Consider the following 23,767-nt stretch of genomic DNA (forward strand, 5'->3'; position numbering starts at 1 on the left):
ACGGATCTTCACCTGCTCTGCCCACTACCCACAGTCGTTTGTGGCATTGTCCCGCTGCGGTTGTTATTTGCTGGTGGTTGATCCTAAACTGACCACCGGTTTTCCTGCGGTATCAGCGGATGGTTAATTTCCGCTACCACGGCGGTCGAAATGGTTTTCCGACTGCCATCCTAATTGACCCCTAAGTGAGCATGAGTGACTGAGCGAAAAGTAGTACACTGTTTCCAAGGGCCTGAGGGATCAGGGTTGCCATGTTTGATAGTTGCCAAGAACTGTTCTCTATTACAGTGACACTGTGAGCTAGTTATTACACAGGCCAACATACCCAGTGGGGGTGTCTAGAATCAGTCTGACACCAATCCTACAGTGTATGTTGTCTAAACGTGCAGATAATATATAGGTTTTATGGGAACTACACGACATGCTGCTCTCCACAGCTACCACTTGGATAGCTTTCTAAGGTTGTCTGAGCCCTCTTAAATCACCATGTGTTGTCTGGGCTGGTGCAAGGTGCCCACTTTGATTAGTGGACATCATATAGCAGGCTTGCTACTCATATTGTTGTGCAGTGGTGGGGATTCAAGCCTGCCTTGTTCTCCCAGATAAACCTTTTCAATGTTTAACAGAAAAACCACTAGTACTAGGCACATATAATACATGCTTAGAAAAAGTAAGTTCTACTGAACTTGGGGTTGGGTAAGTCAAGTGTCTAGCAAACCCTTGCTCCAACCTTAAACAGTTTTGCTCCCACTAGTTTGGGTAGGTGCAACACCACACCAGACGTAGTATGTCTACTAAAGGAGAAGCCAGTGGCTCTCTGCCTTCTAGATACAGTGAACTTTCCTTCCATGAACTGAAAGCACTGTGTGCCTCTAGGAAACTGAAGACAGAGAGGAGTGCCAACACTCAATGCCTGGTAGAGGTGTTACTGTTAGATGACCTAGGGAAACCTACTGGGTCAGAAGAATATGACAGAGTGGGCGGGACAGGAAATGAGGATAGGTCAGGAGGGGACCCCCTCTATGACCTAGAGTCTAACCTGAATGAGGGGGAACCTGATGGCTCCCACCTGGATAACTCAGATCTTTAAGAGAAGAATGGAGAAGGCCCTGAGGGCCCCCTCTTCACTCCTCCTGGACGAGTGCAGATTTTAACAGGGCAATAGAGATCTCCTTCTGCAGAGTCTAATCACTCAAGACAGTCTATAGGGACCTCCCTATCTATCAAGAGGGACCACTCTTAAGATAGAGAGTACCAACTTCTTGAGCTTGAGAAAGCTATGCTTAGGCTCAGGCAAGAGCAGTTGGCCCTTGACAAGGAGTCTCTAGAAGTCCAGAGAGCTAGTCAAATGTTTGGACTCGGGTCCCATGGTGGCAGCAGCAGTGTCCTAGAGTTAAGGAACATTCCTTTGATACCAGGAACCTGAGCAAGATTTTCCCTCCCTACCATGGTGGGGATGATATCCATAAATGGATATCTGCTTTAGAGAGGGCTTGTAAAGTTCAGGGGTCCCTCAAGAGCAGTGGGTAAATTCCTCGTCTAATGCCTGCCATGCCTGACCACAAGTAATCCTGGGCGTAGTTTGCGTAGCAGAACTACACATAGCTTCACGTAGTATACTTTGAACTTCGCGTAGTACACGTAGTTTGCGTAGTGTAGCTGATGACACTGTGTACTTGTCTGCACTGTGAAAATATTGCAAAATAATTGCAAAAGTCATACCGTACAGCGCTAGATATGATAAAATAAGTATCTCTATCTTTATATGCTAAGGTGCATATAGTACTTTCATAATTGTGAAACAGAAAAATTTGCAAGCAGTGGGAGATGTGATGATTTTGGGATACTCCCTAACCTAGGGGGCGTACCAAACAGATGCCTTGAAAAAAAAAAAAGCACATCTTATTGAACAATTTGGTGGTGGTCCCACCCTCTTAGGACCACCCCAAACACAGTTATTGGCAAAAAAACATTCCCAACCAAAGGCCCTGCAAAGCATTATGGGATGAGATTAGCAGTGGGCAGTGAATATTATATAGTATCCAATATGAAAAGAATTCTACAAAGAGCTGCATTTCAACTGGTGGTTACTAGATGTCCCTCAAGAGTCAAATGCAAATGCTTGATGAAAGGTTTGCAATGGTTTTGCATTTGACTCGTGAGGGACATCTAGTAACGACTTGTGGAACTGCAGCTTGATGTAAGAATAATTTCAATGCTTTGCATTTGACTCGTGAGGGACATCTAGTAACAACTAGGTGAACTGCAGCTCTTTGTAGAATTATTTTGATATTGGATACTATAATATTCACTGCCCACTGCTAATCTCGTCCCATAATGCTTTGCAGGGCCTTTGGTTGCGATTGTTTTTTTTGCCAGGTGAGAGTTGTGATGCTGGATTCCCACCCACAAACACCCCTCCCTGTTAAGATGCCTACCTACCTGTTAGTTTGATGGGGCAATGCAAGGGCTGAAACATGGTTGTGGGTGGTGGGAGTGTTCCATCCTGCTAAGCGGTGGGACAAGGGTGCCTGGTAGAAGTAGTAGTGTAGTCTTCCCACCCACAAATACCCCTCCTGGTAAAAATGGTTCCCTCCCTGTGAAGTTGAGCATAGGGAAGGAAGTGCTCCATCCTGCTGAGCTGTGGGACAAGCGGGCCGGGTGGGAATTGTAGTGCTGGCCTCCCACCCACATACTCCCTTCCTGTTAAGATGGCTACCTTCCTGTAACTTTGAAGAGAGCAATGGAATTTCGTCCACATGCTTCTGGGTAGGGTGGAGTACTCCATCTTGCTGAGCTTTGGGAGAAGGGGGGCTGGTGAGACTTGTAGTGCTGGCTTGCCACCCACAAACACCCCTCCCTGTGAAGATGTATACCGACCTGTAAGTTTGATGAGTGAGATTCAATGGCTGCCACATGATTGTGGGAATGTGGAGTGCTCCATCCTGCTCAGCATTGGGACAATGGGGTCTGGTGGGAGTTGTAGTTCTGGCCTCCCACCCACAGACCCCCTGTTAAGATGGCTATCTAACTGTGAGTTTGGTTGTTGAAATACAATGGCTGCCACATGCTTCTGGGTGGGGTGGAAGTGCTCCATCTTGCTAAGCTAGGGGACAAGGGTGCCTGGTGGGAGTTATAGTGCTGACTGCCTATCCGCAGATACCCCTCCCTGTTAAGATGTCTGGCTCCATGTGGAGCAGAGGGAGGAAATGGTTACACATGGCCCTTGGGTGGGGGAGAGTGTTCTATCCTGCTCAGCTGTGGGACAGGGGGCCTGATGGTAGTTGTAGTTCTGGCTGCTTATACACATGCAACTCAGGGAAAGTTGCTAGCTACCTTTGGGGTGAATGAGAGGGAGTGAATGTTGGATCTGTGAGACATGTGTTGGGGAGTGTGTGGTGCACATGAATGGAATTGAGCCTAGGAGGTGTAGCTTTGTAGTTGTGCAAAACAGTACATATCAGTGTGATGGTAGACATGTGGTTGTCCTTACCAGCCTCCACTCCCTGGGCTATTCCTGTGAGACATTCTGGATGCAGTATGGCAAGTACCTTCTCTTCCCATGCAGTGACAGTTCTTGGACTAATGGGAGGGCTACCACCAGTCATCTGAACCAGCTGATGGTTCTTGATATTCCTCTCTTTCACCTGCCTCTTGAAGTCATGCCACTGCTTCAAGATCTCCTTCTTGGTTTTCAGGGTGATTCGTACTGAATCGACTTTGTTGAATATCCTTTCCCATGTTTGTGTTCTGGTGGCTAATGGTGTCTATTGGACCAGGTTACCAAACAATTAGGGTTCTACTCTGATCAGCTCATCTACCATGACTGACAACTCATTGTCAGTAAATTTGGGCATTTTAGTTTGTGCCATGGTGAGTGATGTGCAAATGGTTTGAGGTGCATGTGTGAGGGTGGTGGGGGTGATGTAAGTGGTGTGTGTGTGTGTGTGTGTGTTGTTGTGCTGGTGAGATGTGTGGTGGTTTGCCTCTCCTTTGTGCTGTTAGGTTAGTTCCTTCAGTGGTGGAGAATTGCAAAGGATTATAGTCAGGGAATGGGATGGTTTTATACTCAGCTATGTGGGTGTGTCAAAATGGAGTATTGCTGTCAGGTGTGTTGTGAGGGTTGTCCTGGGCTTGGTATTTTTTTAGTTTGTTGACCGCCATAATAGTTCCGAAGCGGCTGCTGCTGTGGTTATGGAACATCGTGGAAGTCAAAAACAGCGGATCGTTCCGCTGTCACCTCAATGGTATCCTAATTGTGGGTGTGGTCAATCCACTGGCCTTGTGCCGGGTTTGGGTTTTTCTACCACAAATCCGACCACCGCAAACGGATTTTCACCTGCTCTGCCCACTACCCACAGTCGTTTGTGGCATTGTCCCGCTGCGGTTGTTATTTTCTGGTGGTTGATCCTAAACTGACCACCGGTTTTCCTGCGGTACCAGCGGATGGTTAATTTCCGCTACCACGGCGGTCAAAATGGTTTTCCGACTGCCATCCTAATTGACCCCTAAGTGAGCATGAGTGACTGAGCGAAAAGTAGTACACTGTTTCCAAGGGCCTGAGGGATCAGGGTTGTCATGTTTGATAGTTGCCAAGAACTGTTCTCTATTACAGTGGCACTGTGAGCTAGTTATTACACAGGCCAACATACCCAGTGGGGGTGTCTAGAATCAGTCTGACACCAATCCTACAGTGTATGTTGTCTAAACGTGCAGATAATATATAGGTTTTATGGGAACTACACGACAGGCTGCTCTCCACAGCTACCACTTGGATAGCTTTCTAAGGTTGTCTGAGCCCTCTTAAATCACCATGTGTTGTCTGGACTGGTGCAAGGTGCCCACTTTAATTAGTGGACATCATATAGCAGGCTTGCTACTCATATTGTTGTGCGGTGGTTGGGATTCAAGCCTGCCTTGTTCTCCCAGATAAACCTTTTCAATGTTTAACAGAAAAACCACTAGTACTAGGCACATATAATACATGCTTAGAAAAAGTAAGTTCTACTGAACTTGGGGTTGGGTAAGTCAAGTGTCTAGCAAACCCTTGCTCCAACCTTAAACAGTTTAGCTCCCACTAGTTTAGGTAGGTGCAACACCACACCAGACGTAGTATGTCTACTAAAGGAGAAGCCAGTGGCTCTCTGCCTTCTCGATACAGTGAACTTTCCTTCCATGAACTGAAAGCACTGTGTGCCTCTAGGAAACTGAAGACAGAGAGGAGTGCCAACACTCAACGCCTGGTAGAGGTGTTACTGTTAGATGACCTAGGGAAACCTACTGGGTCAGATGAATATGACAGAGTGGGCGGGACAGGAAATGAGGATAGGTCAGGAGGGGACCCCCTCTATGACCTAGAGTCTCTTCTGAATGAGGGGGAACCTGATGGCTCCCACCTGGATAACTCAGATCTTTAAGAGGAGAATGGAGAAGGCCCTGAGGGCCCCCTCTTCACTCCTCCTGGACGAGTGCAGATTTTAACAGGGCAATAGAGATCTCCTTCTGCAGAGTCTAATCACTCAATATTTGATAGACCTCCCTATCTATCAAGAGGGACCACTCTTTTGATAGAGAGTACCAACTTCTTGAGCTTGAGAAAGCTATGCTTAGGCTCAGGCAAGAGCAGTTGGCCCTTGACAAGGAGTCTCTAGAAGTCCAGAGAGCTAGTCAAATGTTTGGACTCGGGTCCCATGGTGGCAGCAGCAGTGTCCCTAGAGTTAAGGAACATTCCTTTGATAATAGGAACGTGAGCAAGATTTTCCCTCCCTACCATGTTGGGGATGATATCCATAAATGGATAACTGCTTTAGAGAGGGCTTGTAAAGTTCAGGGGGTCCCTCAAGAGCAGTTGGTAAATTCCTTGTCTAATGCCTGCCATGCCTGACCACAAGTCAGATGTTTCTAAGACTATTGATTCTCCTTCAGACCACCAACACTCCCCGCAGAGAATTTTCGGGTCCCTTATTTTTACTTTTATTGTTTTATTATTTTATTCCTATTTTTTGCCGACTTTAAATATGATTGCACTTGTATTGTGTATCATCAGTATCCCTATGTTCCCTACATCCTGGCCCATCGCCATCCCCTTGTACCATTTTTGTATGTATATTTCTGCACCTGAACGCTGTTTGTAAAGCGCTCTGATACACTCACGGGTCAAGTTTGCGTCCTATAAAACACTAAAAAAAAAGAAGAAAAAAATTCTTGTAGCTCTCCTTTGCTGACAAAGGTAGTGATAAGCTCCTCACTTTCAGAGAAGAGGATGCTGACAATTACTCATTTTTGAAGAGTGCTCTCATTGATAGGTTTAACAGTATAGGATTAAGTTCAGAGACACCCAGAAGGCACAGAATCAGGAAAGCGTAGACTTGCTATTAAGGATCTGGAAGGCTGATTGCTTGGCAGCAAAGAACATGATTTTTATGGATTGTATATTTTGTTTATGAGAGAGCAGGTCCTTAATAATTGCCAACATCAGTTTTTGCATCAGTACCTGGTGGATTCTGATCTGACTTCTCCTCGACAATTGGGAAAAAAGGCAGATAAGTGGGTCAGGACCAGGGTGAAGCAGAAAACCCACAACATTGGTGGTGACCAGACGAAGCAAGATTCTAAGACTCAAGGTAAGGGTGGGGACAAGGGTAAAGACAGAAAGGAGTTTTCACCAGGGCTCCAAAAACCTGCATCTTGGGTGGAGTAACAATCCTACTAGGGAAAAGGCAAAAGGAAACCATGGTGTTACTTTTGTAAGGTAAAGAATCAATGGACAAAGTTTGTTGTTTGTCCAAAAGCCAACGAGACTACAACTACCATCACTGCCCCGAAGGCAACTGCTCCTCCTAGCACACGTGCAAGTGGTGGTAATAGTGGGGTTAACTTTGTGCTCTGAGATGGGTTCTGGCCTAGTTACAACTCCAACTCCAGCTCAGGCCCACACTTATTAACAAAATGAAGACCGGCTCCCCCAATGACTTGATCCCTGCCAAAATGATTTCCCCCCTGACGGAGTCTTTAGGCCCCACTATTCAAAGACTAATGAATCTCTCCTTTGCCGAAGGACAACTTCCACAACCCTGGAAAGAAGCGGTTGTGAACCCCATACGCAAAAACACAACCCTACCTTGGTCAGAGCTCTCCAACCTCCGCCCCTTTTATTAGCAAACTGGCTGAGAAACACGTTAACACCATCATTTCCAGCTTTATCGAGGCAACAGGGGGCCTGGACCAATCACAATCTGGGTTCAGGCCCAACCACAGCACTGAATCGGCCCTCCTCTCGGTGACTGATAAGATCAAAATGTCACAGGACAGAGGGGGTTCCATGATTCTAGTGCTGTTGGACCTGTCCGCGGCCTTTGATACCGTGTCTCATAACATCCTCCTCAGCCGTTTGCAGGGAGTGGGGATTGGAGGCTCAGCACTATCCTGGCTGGAGAGCTTCCTTTCCGGGAGGTCGCAATCTATTAGCCTGGGCCCCTACCGCTCCACCTCGAGGGTGCTCACGAAGGGGGTGCCACAGGGCTCATGCCTTAGCCCTACATTGTTTAATGTATATGTGGCCCCCCTTGCTGAGATTGTGCGGAAGTATGGGTTCACACCGGTCTCCTACGCTGATGACACCCAGCTCCTCTACCCTTTCAGCTCCCTTGGCCCTAAAGTCAAGGAAAACTTTGCTGAGGGTATGAGGGCAGTGTCATATTGGATGGCCGCAAATTGCCTCCAATGTAACGTTGCAAAAACAGAGGTTATGCTCTTCGGCAAAGCAAGTCTTCTGTGGTCTCCAGACTGGTGGCCGCTGGATTTGGGTCCAGTTCCAACATCAAAGCCACACGTTAAAAATCTAGGGGTAAAAAATCGACCAAAAACTGACCCTTAAGGAACATACCAACCACATTGCAGGACTGTGCTTCCATACCATTGGCCTTCTAAGACGAGTCTTCCCGTATCTCCCTGACATCTATAGGAGGACACTCGTACAGGCCCTGGTTACCAGCCGTCTGGACTACTGCAACGGCCTGCTGACATTAGCAAACGCAGATGCAGTAGGCCGTTTGCAGGTAGTCCAGAATACTGCGGCTAGACTGGTCATGAGTGCACCGGCTAGGACTCCCTCTAAGCCCTTGTTGGATGAACTGCATTGGCTCCCTATACAGCAGCGCATCAGTTTTAAGATATGCTGTACGGTCCACAAGTGCTTATATGGGGATAGTCCTAAATATCTTTCTCAATCATTGGAGCTGTATCAACCTAGCCGGTCACTCCACTCAAGCAACCAAGCTCTTCTGAAACCCCCTGCAACAAAAAAATCCAGACAAGGAGACCGAGCTTTCTCCTCAGTCGGCCCTGCCTTATGGAATAAGCTTCCAACAGATTTGAGAATGACCACCAACCATCTCTCCTTTAGAAAAACATTAAAAACTTTCCTCTTCCGGGAAACATTCCAGCTCCATTAATCTCTCTCACTGACTCTGCTAAATGTTCAGGGCTGGCAAAGCGGCAAAGCGCGGAGATACCCTTACGGGATTGATTCCGGCGCGATATAAGAAATTAAATAAATGGTGGCATGGACTTTGCCACCTTGCTTGTCAGTCCCAGTGATATGGGCACATACAGACATCAGACTTTAATAAATTGAATATAGGCAGTGGTCTACAGGGACACAGGGGCCAATGGTGACAGAGAAACGTGTGTCTCCTGGACAGATCATACTTGGAGAAATATACCAAGTAAACATGACTGACTGACTGAATATTTGAGGCATCTTGGCGCTCAGGTGTGTGCAAATCAGAAACGGCTGACAGATTTAAAGTTAGGTGAAAAGCCATGTTTATATATCTTTCCTGAAGAGCGTCCTGCTGGACTGAAGTTGTAGCTGTATGGGGAGGGAATTCCACAGTTTAGCTGCTTGGAATGAGAAGCCATTTCCTCCCCACCTTCCGCTTCTTATTTTGGGAAGGTGTACCTGTCCAGTATCAGTGGATCTTAAGCAGCGTAGTGGCACATAACAGGGAAATAATGATTATAAATCCTCCGCCCCTCCTCCATATAGGGGTTTGTTCACTAGGCAGAGAGACATAAAATCCACCCGCTGTCCTACTGGAAGCCAGTAAAGTTGCTTTATGCTAGTGGACATAGGATGGTGTTTGGGTAGTTCAAGCAATACTTGTGCTGCTGCATTTTGGAGTGATTGAAGTTTAGAAAACTGACTTGCGCCTGCTCCCAGGTTATACTAGTCTACTCTCAAAAGAACTAGAGCTCCAACTGCCGTTTTCCTCAAAGAGAAAGGGATGAAAGGAAGGATCTTCTGCAGGACAGACCATTCATTGGCAGTTGTTTATTTCACCTGGGGAGTGGTAACTGGCCCTAAGAAGCTTTTGGTTAGCTCAGACATACCAGTAGATTGTTCATTGAGCAATGATTTGGATACATCAGCCTGGGCTGATGTGGAATGTAGGACTCATGCAGCAATGCTGGGTATCTCTGCAGATATGTTTGCTGTGAACAGGTCACAGGCCAAACTGACATTCACTGAACAGGCCCTGGATCCTGGAACAATGGACCTAGTGCCTTGCAAGAGAAGGAGCAGGAGGGGTAAAGCTGTGTGTTACCCCCAGACTCAGAGTGATGCACAGTCTCTTGAGGGAGACGATCGTAGTCCCTGAGATCTTAGGTTCTTAGGATGCTTGATCCGGGCCAGGGAGAACATGGCTTGGCAGTTCAGGCTGGACTGTTCCCATAAGGCACAGGGTCAAGACTGATTTGCATATGTCCAGGTCTAAACTGGGGTGGTATGGTGAGTAAGTATGGGCTGAAAATGTGTTCAGCTCGCGGAATTTGCGAATTTTGGGCAATTTCGCGGTCCGCGAATCGCACCAATTTGTCATAGAATTTGCAATTCGTGAATTCGCGGATTTGTTTTGCTTGGTCGCGCTTCAAAAATGCAATCTCGCGCATGCAGCGTTGACTTACCGTGATTCTGTGTTCGCCGAGTTGTTTTCCTCCCGGTTTTCATGCGCTGCGCCATTTTCGATCTTGCTGCATGATCGCGCAAGACTTTTCGACTGCAAGTATGTCATTGCGTGATCGCGCAAGAGTTTTCAACCGCGAAAACGTCCTTGCGTGATCTTGCGAGACTTTTCGATCGCGAGTACGTCATAAGGGCCCGCGATCACGCAACGCAAGAGTAAACAATTGCGAACATGTCGATGTGCCGCGCAGCTGACATCCAGCGGGAGATTTGAACAGCTCGCCTTCCTGAAATAGCAAAAATTGCAATTCTGCACAAGAAATCTATCGTTGGCAGCATAAACCATCTAAAATTGATGACTTGGATCAGAATAACTCCTCAGATTGACATTTGGCTGCACTTTTTTGTGCAAGGAGTGCATTTCTGGGGGGTTGGGAGGAAAGAAGTGCCCCAGAGTCTCCAACTTCCTGTTCCTGTCCAGCAGGCTCCTCCCAGTGATTTGTCCATGTTCTGGTCACTTTTCATTTGGATCTGGAGCTGTAAGGATTACTCTTTGTGGCTGCTGCTGGATATTTGTATTTGAGGACTTTTTGTTTGGATCACTTTTGGATTACTTTTGGATTTGAGATTTTACAAGTAAGTTGGTGTTGTTTGTTTGGGGTATTGCAGTTGCTGCAACTACAATTTTCAAACTTTTATATATATTGTGGGTAGGCACAGTATCCAGTAGGCCCAGGGTTAGTCATGGGTGCATAATACAACTGTTTCTGTGAGTTTTGTTGAACTTAAATATCATTTATGCCATGGAATTGAATAGCTCACTGTTATATGTGGAATTTTTTTAATTTTGGGGTGTGTGTAAAGCCACACTAGCCAGTAGGCCCAGGGGTAGTCAGTAGTGCATGGACCAAGTCTTTCTGTGGTGGTGTCTTGAATTTAATGTGTGCTTTTCGATTTTGGGGGATGCTGTTGGGGCCTGGCCATGTGGGTGGGGGCCATTTTGAGGCTTGGTCCAGGCAGGGCCTGGCCATGTGGGTGGGGTTCAAGAGGCCATTTTGAAGACAGGCAGTGTGCTTTGTGCCATAAGCCTGCACCCAGTCTGCCTTGCTTTCATCCATTATGCCCAGGGGTAGTCAGTGGTGCATGGACCAAGTCTTTCTGTGGTGGTGTCTTGAATGTAACCATCAATTAGGGCATGGATGGCATTGGATTGTGGTGATTTGTGTGTGCTTTTCGATTTCTGGGGTTTTGTTGGGGCCTGACCATGTGGATGGGGGCCCTTTTTGAGGCCTGGTCCAGGCAGGACCTGACCATGTGGGTGGGTGGTCAAGGGGCCATTTTGAAGCCAGGCAGTGTGCTTTGTGCCATAGGCCTGCACCTAGTCTGCCTTGCTTTCTTCCATTATGCCCAGGGGTAGTCAGTGGTGCATGGACCTAGTCTTTCTGTGGTGGTGTCTTGAATGTAACCATCAATTAGGGCATGGATGGCATTGGATTGTGGTGATTTGTGTGTGCTTTTCAATTACTGGGGTGTTGTTGGGGCCTGGCCATGTGGGTGGCGTCCCTTTTTGAGGCATGGTCCAGGCAGGGCCTGGCCATGTGGGTGGGGTGTCAAGGGGCCATTTTGAAGCCAGGCAGTGTGCTTTGTGCCATAGGCCTGCACCCAGTCTGCCTTGCTTTCATCCATTATGCCCAGGGGCACTCAGTGGCGCATGAAACAACTCTCTCTGTGTGGTCTCTCTTCTATTAATGTAAACATCCATTTTTGATTAGAAATAATTGCAATTTTTATTTTTGGTCTTTCCGTTTTTGGGGGTGTTGTAATAATAATAAATGCCTAGTTGCAAATATTAATTGAAGCATTACATATGCAACATTTATTTAACCGATGTTCCTCTGGCTTTCTTTGCTTTTAGGTACACAAAGAGAACCACAAATTATCCTCATCATCATCACTTGTTGTAGTACCAGGAAGAAGTCCTGCTGCGGTGTGTGCAGCACAACATCACGTGTCGTCACGTGTGGCCACAGACAACTCTGCAACTCGTTCAACTGCGGCCTGTTGTTCTGATATCTGAAGAAGATGGGCCCAAAGAAAGGTGGCCGTAGCTCCTCTACCAAGAAAGTCGCCAGTGCCACTGCCAGTAAGAAGGAGCAGAAGAAGCAAGTGGTGCCAAGGAGACTGGTGTGCCCACAGACACTTTTTTTGGGAAAAAAACTACGCCTGCAGCAGCGGTGTCCGCCGGGGACCAAGCTGGGAGCAGCACCTCAGCTTCATTGGTCTCAGTGCCACCACGCCAAGTTAAGCCCAAGCCCATGAGTGCGGCAGAGTCAGCCACTTTAATTTCTTAATCACCATCGACCAGTGATGTTGGCGTTGAGTCATCGCAAGAAAGTAGCATCCAATCCACGCAGGATGTATCTCACCTGAAGCGTGTTCAGCCGCAGCCGCAACGACAACCACAGGTGCAATAAGGAGAGGCGCAATGAGAGGCGCAAGGAGAGGCGCAAGGAGAGGCGCATGGAGAGGCACATGGAAAGGCACAACTGCCCACAATGCTTGTTCTTCCAGAAGTAGGAGCACATCAGGAAATCAAGATTCAAGCGGAGGTATCATCTCAGCAAGCGACTTCTCTGAGACCTGATGATCCATTGTCTTCCAGATTCCAAGCAAGAAAAAGGTCAAGGAGGGCTAGTACAAGTTCTTCTTCAAGCCCCCTTCCTTCTGATGATCTCGATCTAGATCGGAACCCACCAATGCAGTCTGAGAGGGAGGCACGCCATTAGCTGACAAAGGTAGCTAAGCCTAAAAGGAAGGTTCCCGCAAGGCTTCCACAAATGGGTGATGACGACGAACAAGAAGGAGAAGTGGTGTATTCTGCTGCTGATGAACAGTCCGATGATGACGACCCAGTCATCACAGTCGTCACTCCAGCCCCAGCGGGCATGCAGCAGACAGAAATTTTTACCCGATCCCGAATTGCTGCTGAGCGTGATGTGGGCGGCGTGGCACTGGTACCACCACCAACACAGGTAACTACTACACCAACACAAACTACAGCTGCCATATTTTCTCTTCAGAAGGGCCGTCAGGGACCTCTATCCAGCTCGACCTCCATTACCCCAAGTAGTGGTGCTGTAACTGTAAGTGCACAGCAGAGTCAAATTCAGGCACGCCCATCCTCCACTTCATCTGGCATTGAAAGTAGCACCTCCACCACCACCACCAGAAATCTCAACTCCCCAGTTTGGGACTTCTTTAGTGTTAGCAAAAAGGCAGAAAACCTAGGGGCATATTACCAACAACTAGCGATAATTTTTGTCTCTAACTTGTTTAGAGACAAAAATTATCGCCGCACATCGGCGATTTTTATCGCAGATAAACCTTGCTATTAGCAAGGTTTATCGCAAATGCGATAAAAAACGGCCGCAATGCATGAATATCGCTGAAAAGTCAGCGATATTCATGCATTATCGAGCAAATGCTCTTAGCCATGTTATCCACCTCCCATTGGATAACATGGTGAAGAACTGCTCAGGGCAGGTGTTAGCTTTTGGAGATATTCGCGCTTAGCGCGAATATCTCCAAAAGTTGGTAATAGGAGATAGCGATGTTAGCGACTGTTTCCAGTCGCTAACATCTTGGCACGCCCACTTTGCATGTCATTAGTGATAAATATCACTGACATGCAAAGCGGGGCCCAAGATGGTCGCTATCTCCTATTAGCTGTCACTAACTGGTGTTAGCGACAGCTTGGTAATAGGGAGATAATTTTATCTCCGCTTTCTTGGCTTTTAAAGCCAAAAAAGCGGAGATAAACCCCCTTGATAATATACCCCCTAGTTATTTGTTCGGTTTGTAAAACTGTAGTTAGTCGGGGTAAGCTTGGTACCAACTATGGTACCGGAGGCCAGAGAGGTCATCTCCAAAAACACCACACTATCCAGTGGGAGGCGCACCTAAGTAAGATCCGGGAAGCCAAAAGTACAACAAATCCAAATGTATCCATTGATATTGCATCTGATGATGAGGAGGGGCTGATCATGCAGGGGGGAGGTGAAGCAGCGACAGCCATTTCTTCTGGTACACACAGTACCCCTGCCAGCAGCACTGCAGCCTACACCCTCTACCCCAGCAACATCTATGAGGCACACTAAGAGTCTGGGAGAGACACCAATGTGAAAAAGTACAACAATGAGCTTAACTGGGTTGAAGAAGTCTGGATCATCATTATCATAACGTATGAAAATGGTCCAGACCACCATTAAAAGCATGTTTTGGTAAGAGGTGCCATTTGAACACAGCCACCAATGCTGGCTAAAATGTTAGCGCTGGACCTTCTCCCTTTTTCTTTCGTGGAAGGGGTGGGTCTTCTAGAATTTGTGGCAAAAGTCTGCCCTAAATGGAAGGTTCCTAGCCGGTCCTATTTTGCCAGAGTTGCGGTTCCAGCACTACATCAAGATGTGCTGGAGGTGATTGGGGCAGCTTTGCAGATGAGTGCTGTTAGCACAATCCACCTTACAACAGACATGTGGACCAGTTGCCAAGCCCTTGATTACATGTGCATCACTGCACACTGGGTCTCTGTGGCGGGGCGGGTTCCAGGGGGACTTTGGGTGGGGGCCTGGCCACCGACTGGTGGTCCGGTCCCGCTTGTTCACGTACCTCCGTTTATTCTCCAATGCCCCAGGACCCGGAAGTGGAAGCAGACTGGCAAGGAGGTGATCCGGACTACTGGAGACGGACCTGAGAAACGAGACCCCGCCCCAAGGGAGTGACGCGTCGGGGTCAAAAGGACCTCGGTGCCAGGAAGCGACGGACGGCGTTTCCCGAGCGGCAAGCCCAGGCGAGGAGAGGAGAACCAGGAGCAGCACGGAGGACGAAGAGGACGAACAGCCCCGGAGAACAGAGGAGCCGAAGAAGCCAGGAGGCCAACGGTTAGGCGATTCGCCCCGCCACGGTCCCACGGAAGGAACGTGGCTACAGCAGGTACGGGGGCGTATGGCAGGGTGGATGGGCGCTCACGTCCCTACAGACACCGAGTGAAGTGACCCGAGTGCAGAAGTTGCCTCATCCCCTCCCTCTCACGAGCACCCCCCCCTTAGGTTAAGAGAGTGTTCCTTGCACCTGGCGTTGGTTTCCCTCACTCCCGATCCCTTTGTTGACTACGATAATATTAAGCCCTGATACTTTCCTGTCTTCTTTCCTCCTATGTGGAGCCCGACGGGACAACTTGGAGAACGGAAGCAAGAGCCATCCTGGACCCGTTTCGCCAGCCCCATTACGACCAGGCAGCGTTCGCCAGAGAACGCATCACTAGCAGGAACCGAAAGACTTACACAAAAATAAAGCCTTCTTTAAGAAGTTTGATTCGGGTCTCCGCCTCTCCTTCCAACATAGAGCAGGGTCCCCCAGAGGAGGACCTTCAACCCCTCAAGTCCCCAGTCGCCCCGGGACAACTGGTGTCAGAAGTGGGATCAGAAGATCAGTCCATCTGTACCCCTGAGATGGACGCCCTGATTCAACACATGATAAAAGGGCAGGAGAAACTGGAGTGGGCCGTGGAACGGCAGCTCTCATCGGCACAAGCTGACAGGGCGCTCTTCAAAGCCACCTTCACTGCTCAAATGGAAAGCTTAAAGACAATGCCGCCCGCAGCAGCGACCCCCACAGGGGACCTACGTGTGCATACCCCTAATCCATCAGGCATTGCCCTCCAAAAATACCTGCAGGGGGAAGACCCTGGCGCCTTCCTGATGAACTTCGAGAGAGCCGCCCGAACGCTAGGATGGCCCGAAGAGAAGTGGCCTTTCTTCCTCGCCCCATTGCTCACAGGTGAGGCACAATCTGCCTATCAAGCGGCCAACCCCTTGGGCAACACTCCTTACGCCACGATTAAGGGAGTGATCCTGGATCACTTGGGTCTCGATCAAGAGGCCTACCGAGTCAGGTTCCGGAAGGAGAGGGGCATCCCCGGAGAGAACCCCAAGACGTTATACTTCAGGCTCAAAATGATGGCTGATAAATGGCTGACCCCAGAATCCTGCTCCAAAGAAGAGATACTAAAAAAAGTCTATCTGGAACAGTTCATGGAAGCCCTACCTTATGCCAGTCAACGGTGGTTAAGACAACATTCAGGATTAGGGATCGAGCAGGCGATCGAGATGGCGGCCAATTTTGCGAGAGCGCAACCAAAGGCCCTCCCCTGGGACAGTGAGAAGACTTCGAAACATCCCTTACCCCTCAAACCCGAAAGGAAACCCAAACCCCTACTGGAACCCCCCTGCACCAAACCTCCGGGAATGGTATCGCCCATGGGGCGAGGACCTCAGTGCTACGAGTGTGGGGACTGGGGGCACATCGCGCGGGTATGCCCAAGGAAACAACCCCCCCCCCCAAAGAACCCATGGAAGTGGGCTATCTGCCCCGGACTGTCCTGTATTCCGCCGAAATGGGTGCCTCCTTTTATGTAAGTATGGGAATGAATGGCTATAACGTTAGGGTGCTCCTTGACTCAGGCTGTCGCCAATCGGTAGTGCAGAAACGCTATGTGTTCCCGACCCAGTACGTGCCCAGGACCCTAGTACACATCAGATGCGTACATGGGGACGTGAAGTCCTACCCCTTGGCCTCCATCACACTGAAGCACAAGTCTAGAGGGCCGTGTACCGTTCGGGTTGGGGTGGTGGACACCTTACCCGAAGACGTCATTATGGGTGTCGATAATCCGGAATTCCTTACCCTGTTTCGGGACATGCTGAACAATCCTTCCCGGAACAGTACCCGTCCACAGCCTGCTTATCTCACCCCGGACCCGTGGGTTACGGACCAGAGCTTCAGGTTCGCGCAGACAGAGGACAGAACCCTCTTCAACGCCTGGGAAACAGCACACGCCGAACAGGGAACTCAAACCATGGTGTACCCAATGTTTCTCATCAAGAACGGGCTCTTATACCGACACGCCCGGAAAGACAGCCCGCTTCAACTGGTGGTGCCACAGGCCTTTAGGGAACAGGTCCTTTTTTATGCACATACCCACCTTACCGCCGGTCATGCCGGAAAAGAGAAAACCACGGATGTGATCCTGAAGAATTTCTTCTGGCCGGGCATTTACAAGGAGGTACAGGAGTACTGTGCCCGGTGTGAAGTATGCCAACGAAGGAATACGCAGCGACCATGTGCTGCTCCTTTGTATCCCCTACCCATCATCGGGGTCCCTTTTGAGCGAGTGGGGATGGATCTAATTGGCCCTGTGGTATATAAATAAATAATACCGGATCTATTTTTGACTGGATATAGTAATAACAGATAGCTCAATAAATAAGAGTCAAGATTCGAGGTAGTAGGAGTTTGCAGGTTTAATACAGCATAAGGACAGGAACAGGACAACCTGCACAGGACTAGGATGGCAGCGCTGCCGGGGGCAGGATCGGAGTCGGCGTAACATTTAATAACAGTGCACAAGTATATATACTAAAACAAATGCATTACAGTACATACAATAGGCGGAGCAGTGGGTGTGGTCAATAGCAGTCGTGAAAGATAAGGGTGAAAGTAGGTGTAACAAAAGGCGTGAACATAGACATGTGATGTAAACGTAACAGAATATGTCATAAAATGGGGCGGAAACATGGAGGGGGCTACCTAAGGAGCTGGAACCTCTAACCTAGTGGTGCGCGCAAACTGACAATGACGTGTTACTAGGAGAAGCTGGGGGCTATGACTTCTGCGCTAGGAGCAGAGACTGAAGTCTGGAGGGTCAGGGCGACATGTACCTAAACACTATCTAGTATCTGATGTTTAGAGAACATGTTGATAGAATCCAAAAGTTATCGGGGTAAAGGCTAACAGACACTAAGACTAGTGCATGCATTATTCTACATGTAGTGCGTGTTGAAGAATATTAAATGACCATAAATACAGTATTTCTCTTACATGGAGACGTAAAGGCTAGACCATGACTGAAACTATTGATGCGATTCAGTAGCTTAGGAATGCAGAGAAGGAGGGCTGGACTGATAACTAGAATCATAACATACTTTTGGCAGACTAGCAGGCAGAGAGCCAGGCCGAGCCGGGCACTGTGAGGCAGGAAGTAAGTGAAGGGTCAGGAATACAGGTGGGGGCTGTATCGCTCCTCAGCGAGGGCTCAGGAGAGAGGAGCTGAATCTGGTGTCCGGGCCCTTTTGAGGCCTAGAAACGGGGACTTTACAATGAAATAACGTGCACACTGAGAAACGTGGCAACGTAACTGTTACATAGGCCTAATACTCGTAGCTTTCACGAGGACTGGAAACTGGCACACTAGAGATGGACACAACTGTAATTGCGTCTTTAATCGATCATGGGGGATACATATGCATATTAATCATGCACATACAACATAGGATGGGGAACACGTAGGGACACAGAACATGGCAAAATTTACTTTTCCACATTCCCTCCTTGTCACTACGTTTCCATCAGGAAACATCAATATTCATGATACCATCTATCATCTCATAAAGTATCATTTGCTCGTCTCGAATTGTCTTGGAACGGGATTTAGGACGGGACTTGGGACTAGGAATACAAGAGGTAGCACAAATGCCGCAAATCGCAGGGCCACATTGTATACAGAGGCAGCAACTGAATGTGATCGCTACTGCAATACCTAGAAAGGACAACACTTTCCATCCCCAGGCAGAAATTATACTCCAGAACCAACCGGACCATGTCCAGGTGCCTGGATTTTGGTGTAACAGATGGGCAATTTTATGCAGTCTGGTTATAGCTGAATAAACGGACGGCGCGTTATTAGGAATGAAAATGCAGCAACTAGATCCGATGACTCTACATGCCCCGCCCCTATCGGCCAGTATGACGTCAAGGACGAGACGATTCTGGAGCACGACAATTCTCATAAAAGATTGCTCTTCGGTTAAGTTACCTAGAGCAGAGGTAGTCTCAATCACTACTGCTTCAAGTGTTCTGGTCAATCTACGTATCAATTTACTATTCACGACAGTACCTAAGTAGGGAAAGACACCTTTATTGATATCTATGTATTGTTCTAGAGCAGTTTCAGTATAATCGACAATCGGGAGGTCTCTCTTGTGTCTAGTATGTACTAGGTGGGAGTTCCTATGATAGTCAGGTGGGGCTAGAAAAACTGGTGGCAGTAGGAAGGCAATGTAACAAGTTCCCTCCCAATCGAGGGGCAGACGAACATATGCGGTCTGACCACAAACAAAATAAGAATGACGTGAAGCTTTGAAAATAGATTTCCCACTGTCACTATACTTGACAATAGTAGTACAATCACTATGTCCTACATGTACGGAACCATTATTTCTGACACATAATTCGCCTTTGACTGGTAGTACTGACATAGCAGGTAAGTCTGGAGTAGAATCAGACTGAACATTCAGGATCATAAAATTCGAAGAATAATTACCCAAATTATAAACTTAATTTTCTAGATCTAACCCTGTTCTGTGGGGAAGACCTTGCTTGTCTGGGAAACATGTACTGTTCAGAAAGGACATATCAGTTGAGGATGACGTTAACGTGGACCATGCTCCACACGAACCAGTATGTGAAAATGGATAAGGAAAGAGTGGCAGAACTCCCTTCGGTGTCTGGAAAGGGGGGAGTCGACCACACACCCAACAATTAGTGGCATTGCTGGTCTGGTGTGAATAATGTAACATGCGGATAAAGGAATTGTTTCGCATAGCAAGACGATAAGATAGTTCATGAGGAGGCAGATCACTAAACGTGTGCTCTACTGTAGTATTAGAAGACTTATTTACATGAGAAACTGGAAAACATAAATGCAATGCATAACTCGTGCAGGTAATCATAAGGCTGAGATATAGCAGAAAACATAAAATAATAATGCAACTTTTAGAGTTCTCACTAACTCTCTCTCTATGGGGGTCTATTTTATACATGTCAGAAACCGGTCTAACCGTTTCACCTAGGGGAGGACTTAGACAATCAAACTGGCTGACTTATTTTACTAGACCTTAATTTTAACTTATACTCCTGCTGCGGAGTTTTCTCTAACAGGGAGGAATTAATGTCTTTTGTGGGACAGTCCTTGAGAATAGTACTTTGGCAGTCTTTAAAATCCTCGGAAATGTTCTTGGAAACAGTCTTTAGTCCATAAAACTTCTTTACATGCGACAAATGCACCCAGCCCTTCCTTCCTTCCAGCTTGACGGCAGTACGGGTGGCCAGGAGGACTTGCTTGGGCTCCTTCCAGCGGGGCTCCAGCGGACTTGAACGATCAAAGTTCCTTACGAGAACCAGACTTCCGGGAACGATTTCATGCGGTGCCACCTCGGTATTGTCTGGAAATGCGGCGGCAACCTGTGAACAACAAGAGTGTAGGGCAGACATCAAGGAAGCTAGGTAATCTGTCAGCATATTACTTGAAACATCTGTAATACTTCGGGGTCTAGGTGTACCCCACATATTCGGGGGGCGGCCAAAAACGACCTCGTACGGGGACAGACCTGATCTGGAATGTGCGACCATGCGCATATAAAACAGAGCGACTGGCAGAGCTACTAGCCAGTCCACACCTTTCTCTTTACAAACTTTAGCAATGCGGATTTTCAGGGTCTGGTTATGTCTCTCTACCAGACCGGCTGCTTCAGGATGGCGTACACAATGGAACTTCCACTGGTACCCTAACAAAAGGGAAACGTGCTTCATTAATTCAGATGAGAATGGCTGGCCGTTATCAGAATACACGACCCTAGGGAGTCCATAACGGGGGAAGAATTCACGAACCAACTGCTTGGCAGTGGTCGCGGCTGTGTAATCTGGGACTGGATATGCTTCTGTCCTCCTGGACAAAGCGCATACAACTACAAGGACATACTTGAAACCTCGACATCGCTCCATCTGAATATAATCCATCTGGAGGGCTTCAAAAGGGTGGTCAGGGGGCTGGAATCCACCTTGTTCCACCGGGACACTTTTACCTGGATTAAACTGGCAACATATCATACAGGTACGGACTTTCTGCTTGGCTGCAGCTCGTAAATGCTTGTTAAACCAAATGTTCTGGATACTGTCTAACATGGCTTTTTCTCCTAAGTGTGCTGGACTATGTGCGGTATTGATAATGACTTGAACCATTGAGTCGGGGAGAAACCATGTGGCTCTACCCTTCGTCACCCATCCCTGATCTGTCTGGACCCCTCCTTGTTCGGACCATTTCTTGATTTCATCGGGAGTAGCATGTAACTGGATATCTATGACATCTTGAGTAGGGTCCTTAACTGTCATACAAGTAGTCGGATCTGGAGTATGTGTCTGTGTCGGATTAACTGACATGTCTGGAGTCTGTGCTGTAAGCTTGGCTGTTCGATCTGCTAGATCATTACCTTGGGAAATAATGTCTGTAACTTTCGTGTGTGCTTTGCATTTCATGATGGCAATGGATGTCGGTAAATGTATGGCATCTAACAGAGCTTGAATAAGAAGACCATGCTGAATCTTGGTTCCATGAGAAGTCATGAAACCTCTCTCCTGCCAGAGCACTCCAAAGTCGTGTACGACTCCAAATGCGTAGCGTGAATCTGTGTAAACATTGACTTTCAGGTTCTTGGCGTGTATGCAGGCTTGTGTCAGAGCAACTAGCTCTGCTGCTTGAGCAGACAGGGTGTCAATACGGTGTGTTTCTATAACTTTAGTGTCAGTAGTCACTGCATACGCGGCTACTAGTTCTCCTGTACTTGTTCTCATACATGAACCATCCACATAAAGTGTCAGGTCAGGATCTGGTAATGGAATATCTGTCAGGTCTTGTCTTGGCTTAGTCATAGTGTTAACTACTTCCACACAGTCGTGTGTGGCAGGATTCGAATTAACTGACGGTAACAGTGTAGCGGGATTTAGAACGTTGCAGCGTCTGATTTCTATGTGTGGCTGGAACAGTGTTAGTTCATAACCTGTCAAACGTGCGATTGTCAAGTGCTGAGTCTGTGTTCGGTTTAAAAGAACTTCCACGGAATGTGGAACTTGTACTGTCAGGGAGTGTCCTAATACTATGGAATCACTTTGTCTGATAGCTAGTGCTGTGGCTGCAACTGACTTGAGGCACGCAGGCAGAGCCTGGGCTACTGGATCTAATGTGCTCGAAAAATAAGCACAGGGCTTGTATTGTCCTGCTTGATCTTGTGTGAGAACAGATAATGCTGTACCATTACGTTCTGTGACGAAAAGTGTAAAAGGCTTATTGTAGTTCGGTGTAGCTAGAACAGGAGCTTGGCATAAAGCTTTCTTTAACTCATTGAAACTAAGTGTATGTTCAGATGTCCAAGGGAGAACAGTCGATACGGCTGCCTCCTGTGTCGTTAACTGTATCAGTGGCTTGGCCAGAAATGCATACTGAGGAATCCATTGTCTGCAATAAGAAGTAAGGCCGATAAAAGCACGTACCTCCTTCTGGGTCTTGGGCTGAGGAAGACTCGCTATTAACTGGATACGGTCAGGTGTCAACTGCCTACCCCACTTGGACAGTAAGTGGCCTAAGTAGATCACTTGCGGGACACAGAATTGAAGCTTTGAAGGGGACACCTTGTGCCCCATCTCGGCAAGGAAATACAAGACTGTAAGTGATGCTCGCTCGCAAGCACGTTCAGAACGGGCTGTGATCAGTAGATCATCGACATACTGGAGCAGGGCAGTGTCAGTTGGCATGTGAATGTTGTCTAGTTGTCTCTTAAGTGCTTGACTGTAAATACTAGGGCTTTCTGTGAAACCTTGAGGAGCTCGTGTGAATTTATAGCTCCTTCCATTTAAACAAAATCCGAAAAGAAACTGGCTGTCTGGATGAATTGGAACACTGAAAAACGCATTCTTGAGGTCTATGACTGTGAAAAATTAGGCTTCGGAATCAATGGCTGTCAATAGGGAAGAGATATCTGGGACAACTGGGTACTGGGGAATAATACATTTATTGAGTTCTCGAAGGTCAATCACTAATCGATATACTGGGGGTGCATTTGGATCAGTACGTTTCATGACTGGAATGATCGGAGAATTACATACATTGGAGTCAGTTTCTACAACTACTCCTTGAGCCATGAGCTCGTCAATAATTTTAGATAAGGTTGCTACAGCCTCAGGTGGTAATCTGTACTGTCTGATTCGTGGTAACACTACACCTTGCTTGAGAGTCACACGATGGGGTGTGATTTGCATGTAGCCAACATCAGTTGGACCTTGCGCCCATAGATGCTGCGGAACATTAGACAATCTCGGATCAAAATCTCGTAATACATAGTGACCCTTGAAGTCACGTAAAAACAAACGTATTCCCTCTGGGGAACAGCAAATAACTGCACCTAATTCTTTCAGTGTCTTAATGCCTAACAGATTTTCGGGACATGATTTCGTAAGTAATAGATCGGTAGTTCGGGACAATGGACCTACTTCTAGAGTAACTGGCTTTGAAATCTCGTTTACAATAGGCTTTCCTGAAAATCCAAGGGAAACATTTCTAGAGCCTGAGAGCGGAGCCCCTGGAACCTCGTTGTGACTTATGGTAGTCCTACTTGCCCCTGTATCAATCAGAAACTTTCTGTCTTTTCCTAATACTTGACTATGAATATAGGGACCTTCTTGATCTACAGGAATCTCGATGAGAGGCAAGCCTACCTCCCTCTCTAGGCTGTTTCATGAGTATTGTTGGTACTCTGGATACTCTGTCTGAGCATACTGGTACATCTGCTGTGTAACATGCTGTGTTGCAGCGATAGGCTGCGGCGCTGGAACTGTCTGTTGTGCATTCTGTGGCTG

This window comes from Lissotriton helveticus, chromosome 4_2 (genome assembly GCF_964261635.1).
Source record: "Lissotriton helveticus chromosome 4_2, aLisHel1.1, whole genome shotgun sequence".
Taxonomy (NCBI): domain Eukaryota; kingdom Metazoa; phylum Chordata; class Amphibia; order Caudata; family Salamandridae; genus Lissotriton; species Lissotriton helveticus.